Source organism: Eubalaena glacialis, chromosome 16, assembly GCF_028564815.1.
Source record: "Eubalaena glacialis isolate mEubGla1 chromosome 16, mEubGla1.1.hap2.+ XY, whole genome shotgun sequence".
NCBI lineage: Eukaryota > Metazoa > Chordata > Mammalia > Artiodactyla > Balaenidae > Eubalaena > Eubalaena glacialis.
Genome location: NC_083731.1, coordinates 75,156,385 through 75,172,940, shown reverse-complemented (window position 1 = coordinate 75,172,940; position 16,556 = coordinate 75,156,385). Strand labels below are relative to the sequence as shown.

Sequence of the window (16,556 nt, the reverse complement as noted above, 5' to 3'; positions counted from 1 at the left end):
TTTTAGTAATTCAAAAATTACACCTCTACCTTGCACAGTAGATTCTAGCCCTGAGATTTCTTTTACCTAAGATTATCAAAATGCAAATCCAACCAAGATGCAAGCATGGCGGTGGTGAATGTGTAAACTGTACAGACCTTTGGGCAGAAGCTATTAAAATTTAAAATACAGAATTCTTTTGACCTAAAATTTAAAATACAGAATTCTTTCTTTCTCATCTAGAAACTTAACTATATTAAGAACATGTAGTACTCAAAGATCTGTAATCAAGGACATTCATTTCAGGATTGTTTATAAACGTGAAAAATTGAGAGCAATGCAATGGGGATTGGCTAAATAAATTATAGTACACATATAAAATGGAATATTCCACAGCCACTAAAAAATACAAACGTGCGTTGACATGAAAAATATGCCCAAGATATGTCGCCGAGAGAAAAAAAGCATATTGTAAGACAGCATGCATAAAATTATCCCATTTTTGTAAATAATAAAACATATGGTTGTATATGTGTAGGGAGAAGATCTGGAATGATAGTCACCAAACTTTCACAGTGGCTTTTTCTACAGGATGGAACTAGGAAGGGTCCTACTTTCTATTTTTTTTAATTATTTCTACACTTTTAGAAATTCTTATTTATATGAATATTTTTACTATTAAAAAAATTAACAAAGATTTGTGTTCTATTTTTAGTTCGGGGCTTGGTGTTTGGGATATGAGAACATAACCAATATTTCAAGTCTGGAACCAGAAAGGAGAACAAAGGGAACTGAAAATCTCCAAAACATGATGCTCGTATGAAAGACAACTATTTATTTGAGAATGGATTTGCTGGTAGCTTTCAAACACACAGCTGCAGATATACATACTGTTGATGATCCAAAACTGTCTTTGTGATTTCTGGGGGAAATGGCAGAGTTAGAGTATGCCTGCATGACTCCTCTCCCTAAAATTCATTTAAGTAAACAAAAATCAGTTCTGTTTATGGTTGGGTCTATACATTTTCCGGTGCAACAATCAACCTTACTTTCAAGGAGAAGCTTCTCTAATGGGGTGTTTTGGGGCCTCCAATGTTAATGTAAAGGCTCATTAGATCATAGACAAAGCTGACTGTTTCCCAATCAGCTCCGTTCCTGGGAGCCTCTGAAGGTTGCATGTCAAGGACATGTGCTGTACCAAGTACAACCCCCAGGGCAATGCTGAGTGGTGGAGCCTGGGGAGGGTCTGAGACCTGGCTGGCTGGCTGCCCACCTGGCTGCCTAAAGACCTCACAAGGTGGCTTGCCAGCGGATTGGGTCTGATTTCCATCTCTCATGAATGAACTTACTGCCTTACAGAGGCTGATGCAAACAACTAGACTGCTAGAGAATTAACTGGCTAGAGAATGACCTGTCGATGAAACCAGCTAATATGTATGACAGCGCATGAGGGTCTTCTCTCCTTTTGTACAAACTAATGGCAAGTTCAGTATTATCTGGAGGTTATACTACGAGCATGGCTTCACATCAGGAGCAGGAAGTTACAGAATCTGAATGTGAAATGACATCAGGTCCAAACCACTTGGTGCACCCATCGCCACAGTATAGTTACACCTTCCAAATGGCCAGATGCTGTTCCTCCACAAGACACCCTCTCTTAAGGACATGTCCAACTTCTGGCTCTTCATCTCCCTTTCTACACCCCCCTTCTGAAACACAGTACATGACAACAGATTAGATTTCTGCTGTTTGTTTGTGTGTTTGTTTACAATCATATTCTATTTCTGCCTCCATGAGCTCATTCTCTGAATCATCCTGAATGTGATGTCTGATGCCTGCAAATTACAGACAGACCATTTCTGACTTTGCTTTCTCAGATGGCTAATCAAGTCCATCATACGCAGAATTTACTAGCTCTACTTTGAAAAGATACAGTAGTCAGGATAATATGGGCTATGCTGAGGTAACAAGCAAATCAAAATCTCACTTATTTAGCACAACATTTATTTCATATCATTGCAAGGTCTAATGTGAGATGGCAGGGCCCTTCTCCATCTGATGATCCTGGATCCAGGTTCCATCCACTCTGTGTTCTGCATACTAACGCATGGCTATAGGCTGACTGCAGCAGAGGGAGACAAAGATGGAGGAGAGCCCGGGCTCCTAAGAGCCTCAGCCAAAGTGACCCCTGACTTCCCGTTCACATTTCACCGACCAGAGCTAGTCACGTGGCCAATACAACTGCAAAGGAAGCTGGGAAACATGGAGGACCACTGGATTATTTGGAGAGTGCTAGCTGCCTCTGAAACAGAAAACTACCCGATTTCCAGGTTTTTACAAGCCCTTTACTATCACCCTCATGTACCATTAATAGCTGTAATCAGAGGGTATTTGATGCTTCAGAACTGTTCTCTTAGCCCCTGTCTACCTTTACTGAATCAATATGATTCAGATCACTGACTGAGGTTCTAAAACTCTAGGTTAGACTGGAATACAGAGTAAGACCCAGTTTCACCCGTGAGAAGTACATAATCTAGTAATAGAAACCTTACGTTAATAAAAGCAATATTATAGGGCTATATGACTATAACACAAAATATACAATATATACAAAAATACAATGTAAGTATATATAACATACATTTAAAGATATACAACTGTAACATAGAGGAAAATTAAATGGTGACTAGACTAAATGTACAAATCAAGTTTTATTAGAGAAATAATTCCATCGTGAAGCATATGGAATGTGAACTTGGAGAAGGCAGAATTTTGACTATGCTTCCAAAGACTCTTGAAAGGTAGAGGCATATGAGGAGCATAAAGTAAGGCAGCGGGTGTGATTGTGACATCATGGGCGGGGGAGCCGGGGGGAGTAGTTTGATGTGTCTGGAACATCGGTAAATGCAGGCAAGGAAATAGCTGGAGATGGGGTGGGACGCTAGGATGAGGCCTTGACTGCCACTGGGCTGGCCTGGACTTGGTCTAAAGGCCAATGAGACGTACTGCTGATCTGGGGGAAGTGGAAAGTAGCCAACCTTCGTTTAGAAACACAACCCAGGAATCAGAGTCGAGACCAGCCCGGAAGCTGCTGCAGCAGCTCCAGAGAAAGTCCTTATTCCCATGGCCCATCTCCTGCCAGGAGCCTCCTGGATTTGAATCTCCCCAAGTGCCAATGGTCACAGAAGCTTCTCAGGTGTGCACATCTAGACACGCCATTACCCATCCGAACAACTCATTCCTTCTCTACCCCACACTCAACGCATCAGCAAATGCCATTGGCTCTGCTTTCAGAACAAACGCTGAACCCGACCACTCCTCCCCAGTTCCTGCCCTTCCCACCTGAATCCGAGCTGCCAGTCTCCCGAGACTGATGCTTCAAGAACCCAGGTCAGGGGACTTCCCTGGTGGCGCAGTGGTAAAGAATCCGCCTGCCAATGCAGGGCACACGGGTTCAATCCCTGGTCCAGAAAGGTCCCACAAGCTCGCGGAGCGACTAAGCCCGTGCGCCACAGCTACTAAGCCTGCGCTCTAGAGCCCACGAGCTACGACTACTGAGCATGCGTGCCACAACTACGGCAGCCCGCGTGCCTAGAGCCCGTGCTCCGCAATGAGAGAAGCCAGCGCAAGGAGAAGCCCGCACACCGACACGAAGAATAGCCCCCGCTCGCCGCAACTGGAGAAAAGCCCAAGCACGGCAACGAAGACCCAACGCAGCCAAAAAAAATAATAAAATTTTTTTTTAATTTTGAAAAAAAAAAAAAAAAAAAGAACCCAAGTCAGAGCTCCAGAACCCCCAGAGGCTTTCAGTCACACTCAGAATTAAATCCAAAGTCTAGCCCCGGTCTTCGTGCTCGGCCTTCGTGCTCCTCACCTGGTCTGCTCCAGCCACGCCGCCCTCCTCGCTGCCCCGCTTCCCCACTCCAAGCCCGCGCCGGCCCCCGCCCCCGCCCCAGGGCTTTGGAGCCAGCGGCCCCCAGTACATCCCGAAGCCTTCTCTGGGCCTTCCTCCTGTCTCAAGAGCGCCACACCCGTCCCCCTGCCCTCTCGGGGTCCCCACTGCTCCCACCCTGAGCCGTCCACGCTGCCGCGCCCCGGCACGCAGCAAAGACGTGTGTGTTCATGGAACAGTTAATAAATGGCGATTTCAGAACATCAAGTGGAATAGAAATGAGGCGAATAAACTAAGAAAGGCTAATAGGTTAAGTTCCATTCCTCCCTCATAGACGTTAACAAATATCTCAGACCACATTCTCATTCCAAGCGCCTCCACTCAGGTTTCATTCAGGCTCAGCTTCAGGCCTCTGTCTCAAGGGTAGGGCGGGGATATTCATCAAGAGCGACCAGAGGCCAAAGGAAAGCCCTGAGAGTCCCGCGGAGCCAAACCAGCCACCTGGCGGGTGCCGCCCTGCACCCGCGCTGGAGCTGCGGGTGTGTTCCCACCCAGGCCAGTGGGGAGGGAGAAAGTGGTGACGGGGGCCCTGACATACAGACCCGGACACGGGGCCTGTGTCTGCTCCCGGCCTGCAAATCACTGACCCTTTCAGACCTCTTAAGTGTTCCCATAAATAAAAGAACACTACCCCCAGTGTTCTTACAATGGTAGAACTAACAGTCATGTGAGCAAGCAACTTGAACCCTGAGTGTGGATGAAGATGTCTGACCGTGCGTCCATCCACTCGGGGAGGGGCGGGGACACAGTCCCTCCTCCCCTCCCCCCCCGCCCCCCCCCCCCCCCCCGGGCCAGCTCCCCTCCCTGGAGCACCAAGGGGGAAGGAGCTGACGTTTACGGGAAGATGTGAAGGAAAGTCTCATTTTCAATCATCTTGAGAGCCAAGGAACGGTTCGCATGCTCAGAAAGCCTTGAAGGTTTACATCTGTGACGCCTCCTGTTGTTTTGACGGAGTCCTTTTTTTAAGCTTAAGAAGGGGAGCAGACGTAGATGTGGCCATAACCCAGTAAATTAGCTTTCGGGACAACAAGCCCTCGCCAGGGGTTCCCAGCACGCCACAAATCTCCCGTTTGCGTGCCCAGGGCTGGGAGGCCACAAGTCACCCGGCAGCCTCTGGTCACAACTGAGTCCTGAGTTCACCTTTGTCTGTTTCAGGCTATTTCCATCCATCTCTTAAGATTCAGGTAAGAATGATTCAACAAAGACAACAAGAAAGAGAACAGAGATGGGTGAGAAAAAAAGGGAGAGAGAGAAAGTCTGTGGTTTTGTACTAGGAAAAAAAAATCCATCTCTTTGCCCTTCAATACCTGATCCATTTTCTCCACCTGAAAGGTAAGGTATGTCAGGAACTCCTTACTTATAAACTAAGGACATTGGAAATCGACTGAGTGGCCTGAAAGAGGTCAACAGTGGTTATCATCCCATGATGTACCATGTCATACACATGCCCTCCTGGGCTTCACCCCAGAAATTCCGAGTCAGGGTATGCGTTGGGTGTATACATAGATATAAAGGCCAGGGAGCGGATAACGTCTGTATTTTTCATGCCCCCAGGTGGTCCTGACTCAAGAGAGTAAGTTGTGAACCACTCTAATAGGGAGGAGGGTCTGGAATGATGCCAGCCACAGAAGATTCTGCCCACTGAGCACGATTCCTTCTAGAAGAGTCACTTATCAGCCGTGCCAAGCTCCAAGGTACAGAGAGGCTCACAAGCCCCCAGAATATTGGCCTGAAGACATTAGCCACGGTCTTCATCAGCAGCAGCTGTGAATTTGAATATTGAGTTGAATTTCAATAACCCACTCCTCCCACTCTCAGCCTCTCCTGACTCCATTCATTCGTCAAGGAGGTACTGAGCACCTGCAACATGCCAGGCCCGATACAGCAGAGGCCCCGGGGACACAGCAGAGACATGGGGGACACAACCCTTCCCTCCCGGCAGGTGTGGCTCGAGGGGAGACGGGCAGTAAGCAGTCATTCCAGAGACAGCCATCTGAGAGCGACTGTTAACACGAGCCAGGAAACACACAGGATTGGGTGAAGGTATGTGATGGGGCTTGCTTCTGCCCTAGGGATCAGAAACGCCATCCTGGGGAAGGACAGTATGAGCTGATGGCTAAAGGACAGTAAGAGTGAGCTAGGCAAATATCACACGTCACACACTTTTACCTCTAAAACAGTCAGTAAGCTTCGTCCCTGAGAGGAGACGTTCCCCACTCCTCTGTTACGGTCCCTCTGAGACATGGCGCTCAGGACAGCAAAACAGAGCCAAGGAGCCCATAAAAGATCCTCAAACCATCTCACATTCTCGCCACGCAGTGACCAAGGGGCTGGGTTTGCTTGGCCTAACTTTATGCATTCATTATTCACTCGGCAATTTTTTGAATGACCTCTTTTCCTCAGTCACTGTGCCAAGCATGGAGGGTACAGAGTTTCATCGAACACAATCCCTAGGCTCCAGAAACTCACCACCTATTAGGGGAGACACACTAACAGGTCATTCTAAACTAGAATGTATATGGAGAACAGTATGGAGGGGTCCTTAAAAAACTAAAAATAGAACTACCGTATGCCCCAGCAATCCCACTCCTGGGCAGATACCCAGAGAAAACCATAATTTGAAAAGATACATGCACCCCAATGTTCATTGCAGCACTATTTACAATAGCCATGACATGGAAGCTACCTAAGTGTCCACCAACAGAGGAACGGATAAAGAAGATGTGGTACATACATACAACGGAATATTACTCCGCCATAAAAAAGAACAAAATAATGTCATCTGCAGCAACATGGATGGACCTAGAGATTGTCATGCAGAGAAAGACAAATATATGATATCACCTACATGTGGAATCTAAAAAAAGGGTACAAATGAACTTATTTACAAAACAGAAATAGAGTCACAGATGTAGAAAACAAACTTATGGTTACCAGGGGATAAGGTGGAGAAGAGAGATAAATTGGGAGATTGGGATTAACATATACACACTACTATATATAAAATAGATAACTAATAAGGACCTACTGTATAGCACAGGGAACTCTACTCAATACACTGTAATGGCCTATATGAGAAAAGAATCTTAAAAAGAGTGGATATGTGTACATGTATAACTGATTCACTTTGCTGTACACCTGAAACTAATACAACAGTGTAAATCAACTATACTCCAATAAAAATTTTTTTAAAAAGAGAATGTAAAATGGGAATTAATGATGATATGAAACAAGATGTTGTGAGAATTAAGTGAGATAATATGCAAGCAGGCAAGATGCTTAGAAGAGTGCCCGGCACATAGTAAATACTCCGTAAATATGAATCATCCTCATTAGAAGATGATGGCATGTAGGGTACCACGCAGGGTAGAACAGAGTATTATAGAAGCACCTGGCTGGGATGGTTGGGAAACAGTTCCTGAAGGAGATGACACCTGAGCTGGATTCCAAAGGCTGAGTAGGAAGAATCAGTCTCTATCATCTCAGCTGGAGGACGCTGATAAAAGTAGCTAACCTGCACGGTGTGCTTACCGTACCCTAGGCACTGTGCTGTCCTCATTTTACAGATGAGGCCCCAAAAGGTGAAACAGCTAAAGGTCACACGCACAGCAAGTGGAAGACCAAGACCCGAAGCTGAAAGGATCTTAATCCAGAGGCTAATTTTTTTCCAGCCGTTATATTGTTGAATTTAGAAAAAATATATAACTTCAATAAAGAACAAAGAATGTATGAATATCTCTGTACCCATAACCTGGAATTCATTTAATCATTTTCATATTTACTTCAGTTATTTTTTATAAAGGCACCAAAACATCCACAGAAATGTCCTCTTTGGACTTCTCTCCAATTCCAGTCCTTTCCTTCCCCAAAGATCACCTTTATGGTGGCTCTGCTCTGTCCCCTCTAGTCCTTCAGCTTTCATTGGGCCACATGTATAGGTATCCAGAAACAGTAAGATAGCTGCAACAGTAAGTAACAAGTCATATTGTGTGTTTTAAATAGCCACATAAACTGTCTCATTCCCTATGTGTTGCCCCCTATATTTTGCATGTGATATGATGATACTTACAGATTTGATTTGTTCGCAGTATTCCCTCTCATGCCACCGCTGATGTGTCTGAGGCCCCACTGATGGACACTAAGTTGTTTCTACCTTTCACCAGAAACACTGCTGCTCTGAACATCATTACACAAGGCAAAAGTTTCTTCAGAAGCTGAACCTTTAACCTCAATATGTTATTAATTCCCTAGTGAAATATTAAGACAAAAGATGGAGATCAAGTATAAGCAGCCGGTGCCCTAGAGCAAGCACTAACAAAAACCCCTCCCACCTGCAATGATTCCTTGAAAACTGAAGGTGGAATTTGCTCTATTTGATAGACATCGACACGAATGAGCTACCTCCTGGTTAATCTTTTCAAAGTTTCTCCCTCAGAACTGAAAGGGTAGTTCTCTTGGCTATAGATGAGAATCACCTGGAAAGCTTTAGCATCACCAGAGATGCATGATTTAATTGGTGAGGGGCGTAGTCTCAGTGGCAACATCGGGTCCCTCACACCTGCCTGGAAGCACTGCCCTGATAAACACGCCGCAAGGTCACACCTACCTTGGGACAGGCAAGACCACCCCTCTCCCCGCTTCTTGGAACTCTCCCCCCACCCCCATCCCCCCATACCATGTTCCACAGAAGAGCCCGCTTTGGCTGCCCCGGGCACTCTAGTCTTCCTCTGGCTGCCCTGGCAGAAATTTTGTCATGAGTCTGAAAGAACACAGCAAACTCCCCGGCTGCGTTCAGCTGCGCTCCTGGAAGCTGAGAAGGAAATACTAGTCAAGAAAAAACTAGGGCAAGAGGAGAGAGATTACTTCTGTTCCACCAGCCTTTCACGCAACAACTCACTTTACCAGTATTGACACTGCTGTCCACTCAATGATCAGGGCATTTATATCATACAAAGCATACGGCACTTGTGTCTGGAAAGAACGGTAGCCAATGTGAGACTTTACAGCTATGCTGATAGGGAACCGAGGCATCTATGCCCATTTCACAATTGAATAAATGAGGTTCCAAAGACTGGGTGACTTAAATCAGGGCTCCCAGACTTTGAGATTTTACATACCAGTAAAAGAAAAAAATGTAATAATGAGACAGGCATATTTATCTTGTCCACGGACATTTTTAAATACCACCTCCTATCACCAGTGTCTAAAAACAAAAGAATACTTTAACTACAACAACAGAAAGAAAAAAGACCCTTATCTTAGAAGAAAGTCCTGAAAATTGAATAAATTTAGCCTTAGAGAAAACTAAACCCATTGTTCTTATTTTCCTGCATTTTAATGCAGATGGTGAAAACTTTGTCCTAGACCAGCACGGCCCATGGACCTGCAACTGGCAACTCTCGAGTTAGAGCACACAATTTTAGAATTACAAAATACCTTTCAAATAACCGTGTTCAACCACCCCTATGATGCTTAAGTTCCCCGTGTGATATACCTGACTAGTGTGTGTCCCGCTAGTTGTAAGAACAACATTTTGATGAGGCCATTTTGACATGTGGACATCTTGACATGTGGAGTATAAAATTATAATTGAGGCTTTTGGGTAACAGTAGAAAAAAACCAGCTACTCTAAAATACAAATAAAGATGTGAGTCCTTTCAGTATTTTCAACCTAACCCCAACTCCACTCCACCCCAGAGACCCTTCACTGATCTTCAATGTCACCATATCCCCATCTTCAGGCAAATCAAAAGGGACAAGTGACAGGGAGTGGGGGAGGCCCACAGATGTATCAGGAATGGGGACTGGGTCCGGGAAGAGCTGTGAACCAGGAGGAGGCTGGGGCAGGGATGGGGGCAGGGTGGTGGAATGGGCCAAAGGCATCTATTTCACACTCAGTTCAAAACAGAAGAAAGTTTAATAGTAGGAATAAAGCCATTTGTTATGCTCTGCTGTTGCCAAAAAGGGTTGATTCTATCCTAAAAGGCATATCAAAATGTCCATGGTGACAATTCACCGCAACACTGCATCAAAATTTCCACAGCATCCAGACAACCATGTCAAAATTGCAGAATTTGGTCTGATTATCCCCAATAACAACAATCTAAAGTACCTTTAGACATTTGCATCTATTAGAAAGATCTTCCTTATGGGAAACTAAGATATATTTCTCCATGGCTTCTGCCAGGGTCCCAGACCTCACCAAAAAGGGCTTCATCAAAAGAATCTAATTCCTCTTCCTTGTGACAACTCTTCAGATCATCACACCTTGCCCCAAATCACTTCTTCAGGCCAGGGGCCTCAGCCCTCCATGAGTTCCTGATGTGACGTGGTTTCACATCCCCTCCCAGCTCCGCACACCAGCCTCCAAGTGTGTTTTGACTTGTTTCTATTGCTCCAGGAGTGCGGCATGCAGAACCCGATTCAGTTCTCCAGCCATGGCCCTCCCAGCGGATCCATTGCCCCCTCCGTGCTAGATGCATCCTCTGTTCACACGTCCTAAGGGCACACTAGGTTCTCTGCCAGCCATGTCACACCACTGATGTTGCAACTATGTTGTCAGCACGTGGACCCAAGCCTGGGTCTTCCAGCTTGTAAGCTGGGGCGCTTTCCCCTGCACCACACAGTGTTGAAGCCCTCACGGCCCCGTCCTAATGGGAAAGGGAGGCGTGAGCACATTGAGGCTGGTGCACAGCTCCAGAAGAAGACACAAACCCGAGATGCGCTCCTTCCCTTTGCCCTAGTGCTTGCTGGTTAGACACCCTCTAAGTACAAGCAGCATGGCCTCCAGCTGCTTGGACCACATCTGAGTCACTCCTGCTACCAGCCATAATCCCCATGGCACAGCAACTTCTTGGAGAAATAGAAAACCAGCAATTCTCGAGAAACCGTGCAGGCCCCCTGGCTGCCCCACTCCCATATTGCCCTTGAAGGTTGCCTGCCTCGGGACAGGTGTCTGAGCCCCTCTCAGAGTCACAAACAGCCCTGGGAACAGTAGGGGGATTTGACATAGTGACATTCAATGCTTGAATAAGTAGCAAAAATCAGAGAAACTTCCAAGGGGAATGAAATCAGTAGGAGATACATCATCTACCACTTTTGATTGACTTTCCCTCAGCATGAAAATTTCTCTTCTGCGATGAAAGAAAGTTTCCCTGACTCTGCCCCCACTTCCCTCTCTGCATTTCCCTTTAAAACATTTCATATGGTGGGTGAGACCGTCATTAACACATTAAAATTATGAAATGCTTATGGAGATGCATTTAACAATGGACCATTGCAGCAAACCTTCTCGTGGTGAATAAATCCTGATTAAGCTGGCTGTTGACTACAGCTCCAAGTGTTAACCACACACACACACACACACACACACACACACCCCAGCTGTAAAACCATCACAAGATAGTGTTTGTCACAAACTAGGGCTTCAGCTGTGAGAAGTTCCCCATTAGAGATAAAATTGCAGGGTGGCAGTGATTCACCATATACCTCATTTAGAACAAAATACCTCTCAAGAGGGTCCCAGAAGGATGCGGTCCATTCACTATCCCAGTGAATCTTAACTTCTCAACCATTCATCTTCCTCCCACCCTCCCCATTAATTCTGCATTCTGCCAGAAGCCAACCTCTCTAATTCTCATTATTCCTGTTAATACTGATAAAGATGGTGGGGCTAACGAGAAGAAACTGTGTCTCAGCACAGGAGAGACTATCCCCCACTGCAGGACAGGACGTCAGCATTCAGATTTCATTAGCATCAATGTGACTTCTGCCAGCGGAAAAGTTGCACATGGAGACAAGACTCTGCTTAGACACATATTGTTTTCCTCTCATTATACAGGCATTTCCAAGAATATTCAAAATGCACACAAATTAGGTGTGGCGTGAGGCTGCAGAACATACTGTTCATGGTGGGAAATGGCAACTTGGCTGCAGATGAGGAATTCGTGGTATGGCAGGTGCCCTCCCCGCGTGGCAGGAGTTTGTGTTTAGAGACTCCCCAGGGATTTCCGCGTGGTTACACAAGCTTGGAAAGGACCTTGCCCATAAGCCCTCAGCCTTAAGGAAACCAGGTGGCCAGAGGCCCTTTTCTGTTCTCCAGCCTGTGCAGATAGGAGAAGGAGCAAGATAAGGGTCAGGACACCCATCCAGGCCCGTCTTAGAGCTGCTGGGGCCGCCAGGCTCTCTGAGCATCAGGCCAGAAACACCTGCGCAGGAAGCTCGGGCCAGGGCTCTGCAGAGCCACACAGGCACTCAGAGATGAAAGCCCGTGGTTTATTATAGAATTCTTGGGGTCCGCTGAAATGGTCCACTATTGTATGTGGCGTGCTGTCCCCAGCGAAAAAGTAGAGTCAGTCAGACCCACTCACTGCACAGGTGAGTGTGTGTGGCATCAGGCTGTGATGCTTCACTTCCTCCTTAGTGAGCTGCTGTGCTTCTCCAGGTACGTGTACACACGTGTGTGAGACAGAGAGACAGAGATGGGGACAGAGAAACAGACCTGACATCAACACAGCTAATGACAGCAAGGTTGGCTGAAGCGATCAAGCCCCAAACCACTGAACCTGGATTTGTCATTCACACCACTCCCTGAATATCTAAGACTGGCCATCACGCTGTTACATACATGCACATGTGCACATGTGTGAATGCATATGCGCTCACACAGAAACTGGGTAAGAAAAAGATTCACTGTAATTCTTCTGGTTTCTGGGAGGACAGCGAAGCCTAGGATGGAAGTGAGCTGAGCGTGAGAATTCCTGGCTACCTCCATCCATTCTCTTCCATTTAAGGCTGACCTTGTACACGCTCAGCAGGCTTGCATTCCTTTGTATGACGAATGACATCATTAGCGCACCATGGCAACGATGTCTACTCCTGTGGGCCTTTGGGTGTTGAAAAGGTGTCTCATTGGTCAGAAACCCCATATCATTTACTTCTCTTAGTCCTAGATTCTTGAACTGCTAAGTCAGTTTTACCCCTACTGTCTGAGGAACCAAGAAAGCTAGAGGGAAAAAGCAGAGTTGACCACAACCCCTTTCTTGAGTAAACAATCAACTTACATACAAAAGGAATAAGACAGACTCTTACCCAGCAGCATTCTACCAAGCTATGCAATTTGCCATTGACCTAGATAACCTGAGTTCTTGGAAAATTCCAGATGGACTATATCAAATAATACAAAAACACATTCACGCTACCCCAACAGATAGTTGTCTTCAAATAAGAGTGTTTTAATTTTTCTTTAGCATCATTAAAATAAGAATTTAAATTTTCATCCTTCACTCATGGTTATAAGTTTATACAAGTAGCCTGGATGAACTATTCCAGCATCTGCTTTTACAAAGTAAAAGGCACGTGAAAACCAAAGTAAGGAGAGCTCTGATTGTGCCTGCCTGCATTGGCAAAACAATGTCAACACTGAAAATACTGTCCAAAAATCCAGTCCTGAGACCATGAAGATAACTCCATTTGAGTCTAGCATCAAGACAGGCCCTACAGGGCTTCCCTGGTGGCGCAGTGCTTGAGAATCTGCCTGCTAATGCAGGGGACAAGGGTTCGAGCCCTGGTCTGGGAAGATCCCACATGCCGCGGAGCAGCTGGGCCCGTGAGCCACAACTACTGAGCCTGCGCGTCTGGAGCCTGTGCTCTGCAACAAGAGAGGCCACGATAGCGAGAGACCCGCGCACCGCGATGAAGAGTGGCCCCTGCTTGCCACAACTAGAGAAAGCCCTCGCACAGAAACGAAGACCCAACACAGCCATAAAAATAAAATAAAAAATAAATAAATTAAAATAAAAAAAATAAAATAGGGGAAGGAGATCTAATAAACAAACAAATTATAGTACAGCAGAATAAACAGAAGCATTAAAAAAAAAAAAAAAAAGACAGGCCCTACAAGCAGGAAATAATTTAAATATTCAAAATGAGATACAAAGTAATTTGCAATCTGTCCATTAGTGGAGGCTTTTCAAGACATTTAGCAATTTAACCAGTCTCCAAAAGTAGATATTTCTACTCAATGTAGAGTTAAAAATTTGAAAGTGTCAGTGCTCTGAGCTGCCTGAGTTCTTGTCAAAGGAAAAAGTGGACTCCCCAGCTGAGCCACTTAATTGAGCCCTCCAGATACATCACAACCCGAGTAACTCCCCAAAGGAGAAAATGCCCAAGGACTTGAAAAGAGAAAGTGTTTCACACCTGCGGGCCCAGTGAGACCCACTCACCCTTGAGTGTCAGTAAAGGAAGAAGCCAAAAATGGCTCTTAATCAGGTACCCCCTAGGGAGGGCAAGGCTGTGTCTGCAGCTAGGAATTTTACTTCCTTTGGTCTAGGTCAGTAATATTCAGATCACAGCTCCCAGCTGCTAGCAAATCTGTTCACGTGCCAACTGAGGCTGGTGAAGCCCTCCTTTCTCTACTAAAAATATATATTTCACCTCTTTTTCCAGAGCAGGACCAAGTGATGCCTTCCTTCAATGGTAATTGCAAATATGATTTCTGGCAGGTTTAACTCTGAGGAACACGGATGTGAGGCCAGATTCAGCTATTCTTGACATATCATAGGAATGCCTTTCACTCTCATCTTCCCTGGGCCCCTTAGAAAACTGGAACTTTTAGCTAGGTATTGAACATCAGCCATGATGGGGCAGGGAGGGAAGAAGAAGTTTCCTAATCCTTTCCTATCTGGCCCATACCAGCTTCCCCAGATTATGAGTCCATTGAGAGGGGTATTCTCACACAAGCCCAAAATGTATACAAACCAAGGAGCTCAGGTCTTACTGCTTGACTGCACTGACACTGTCCCAGTGGAGATTCAGAAAAGTTAAGTAAACGTCAGAGGCCACCCAGCAATGAAGATCCAGAGCCACGACTCCAACCCAGTTCTGTTGCACTCCAAAGTGCATGAACTTTCCATTGTATAGCACCGCTTGACATTTTTCTTAAGGATTCTCAACTTTAATATTAGTTAGGGTAACATTCACTACTATAACAAACAAGCCCAAAACTATATAATGGCTCAAACAGATTAGAAGTTTATTTCTTGCACTCACCAAGTCCCAAGTGACTATTCCTGACAGGACGTAGCTCTCCTCCAAGTAGTGATACACCTTGTAGCTCCTTCCACCTTGTGGCTCCTTCCACCTTGTGGCTCTGCCATTTCAAGGTCTGGCTTCCATGGTGGTCATGCTCGTCTTCATCAAGAAAGTGGAAGGGGAAGAGCATGGGGGATCATCTGTGGGCCAGGCCTGGAAGGGGCACACATCATCCCTGCCCACATCCTTTTGTCTAGAAGTCAGTCATATGGCCTCTTTTGAAAAATGTAGTCTAGCTGTCTACCCAAGAAAAAGAGGAAACTGGTTTGGTGCACACCTTTTCACAGAAGCTAAAGAATTCAGTATTTCAGAAGTAAACGACACACACCTCAACAAAAGTTTGTGGTATAAGCTATTTGTTTTTAAAAGACAGCATGTATTCATGTGCATCAACCAAAATTAAGATTTGAATAAACTTTTAAGCCAGGCCCTCTGATCTATAAACATCTATAAGTATTCAAAGAGAGATACAATGAATTCACAATCTTCTTTTTAGTAGATTTGTTTCATGATATTTAGTAAATACAACTACTAAAACCTCTAAAAACAACTACTAAAGACAGAATCAATAATATGAAAGAGTCAGGCTCCCCTCAATATTACACCATCTATAAAAACTAGGCCTGGCCCTGAAAAGTACCTTCCCACTTAGATAGCCCCTGTCGTTTTAGTAGAAGAGATGTGTATCCATGACCCCACAAAGACAAGTGCCCTGTGGGGTAGGTAAACTCTGGTTCTTTAGTGATATGGGCAGTAAAGTACACAACTCTCCTAGTAGTAAGCCCCGACCATCCTTAGAGCATAACTATCTGAGACTCCATTTAACACCTGCCCACATCACTTTGGCCAGTGACTTCTCCCCACAGACCATTTTCAGCAGCAAGAGAAAGAAGAAGGTCTAATGATGACAGTGACAATGCCCTAAGCGCTCTCCTCCATGCATGAGCTGGATGGGGACCAAGGAAGATGAAACTGCATTCCCTTCAGGCCTGTTCATCGACTGTGCCGAATGTCCAGGTGCATATGGCAGCATTTGGAAACTGAAGATCTGAGCACCCTGAACAATGAACTAAATGTCTATGTTCTCAAATAAACTTTGGGCAGATAAAAGTGAGGTGCTTGAAGCAGGAAAACATTGCCTTTATTTTTCTGGTTTGTTAGATGTGGTTCAAGTGAATGTCTCTTCTACTCTGTTAGCAGCCCTTCCTCTGTCCCCACCCCTATTTAAGCTTTCTTCTTGGTCTTCTGCAGAAAATCAGAAGGGTGGGAACCAGAGCTTAACATAGAGTCAGGCAAATGCTAAGTGCTCATTTCAAGTCCCCAGCATGTACCAAGCACCATCATACGCAGGTCACAATACGCGGCATTAGGTTTACTATACGGCTCCACAGTAAAGGAGGACCCACTCTTTCTGAGAAAACAAAGGTGCATATTCTCTTGCATTTAGTAGAAACTCAGAAACTCTTTGATGCATAACTGAATGAATGATAGACCCTGTGGCCATACCGTAGGTCAAGGAAAGGCCCCCAGCCTT

General features: G+C 45.4%; 1 long non-coding RNA gene across 2 annotated transcripts in view; it reads right to left on the bottom strand.

The window, feature by feature from the left end:
* Positions 1 to 8,061, bottom strand: part of LOC133076620 (uncharacterized) — a 164,220-nt gene extending 156,159 nt beyond the window's left edge. For both annotated transcript variants that reach the window (XR_009697563.1, XR_009697564.1), the window contains exon 1: positions 8,001 to 8,061. This is a non-coding gene — a long non-coding RNA (uncharacterized LOC133076620). The remainder of the gene's footprint in view (positions 1 to 8,000) is intronic.
* Between the last annotated feature and the right edge of the window lie 8,495 nt (positions 8,062 to 16,556).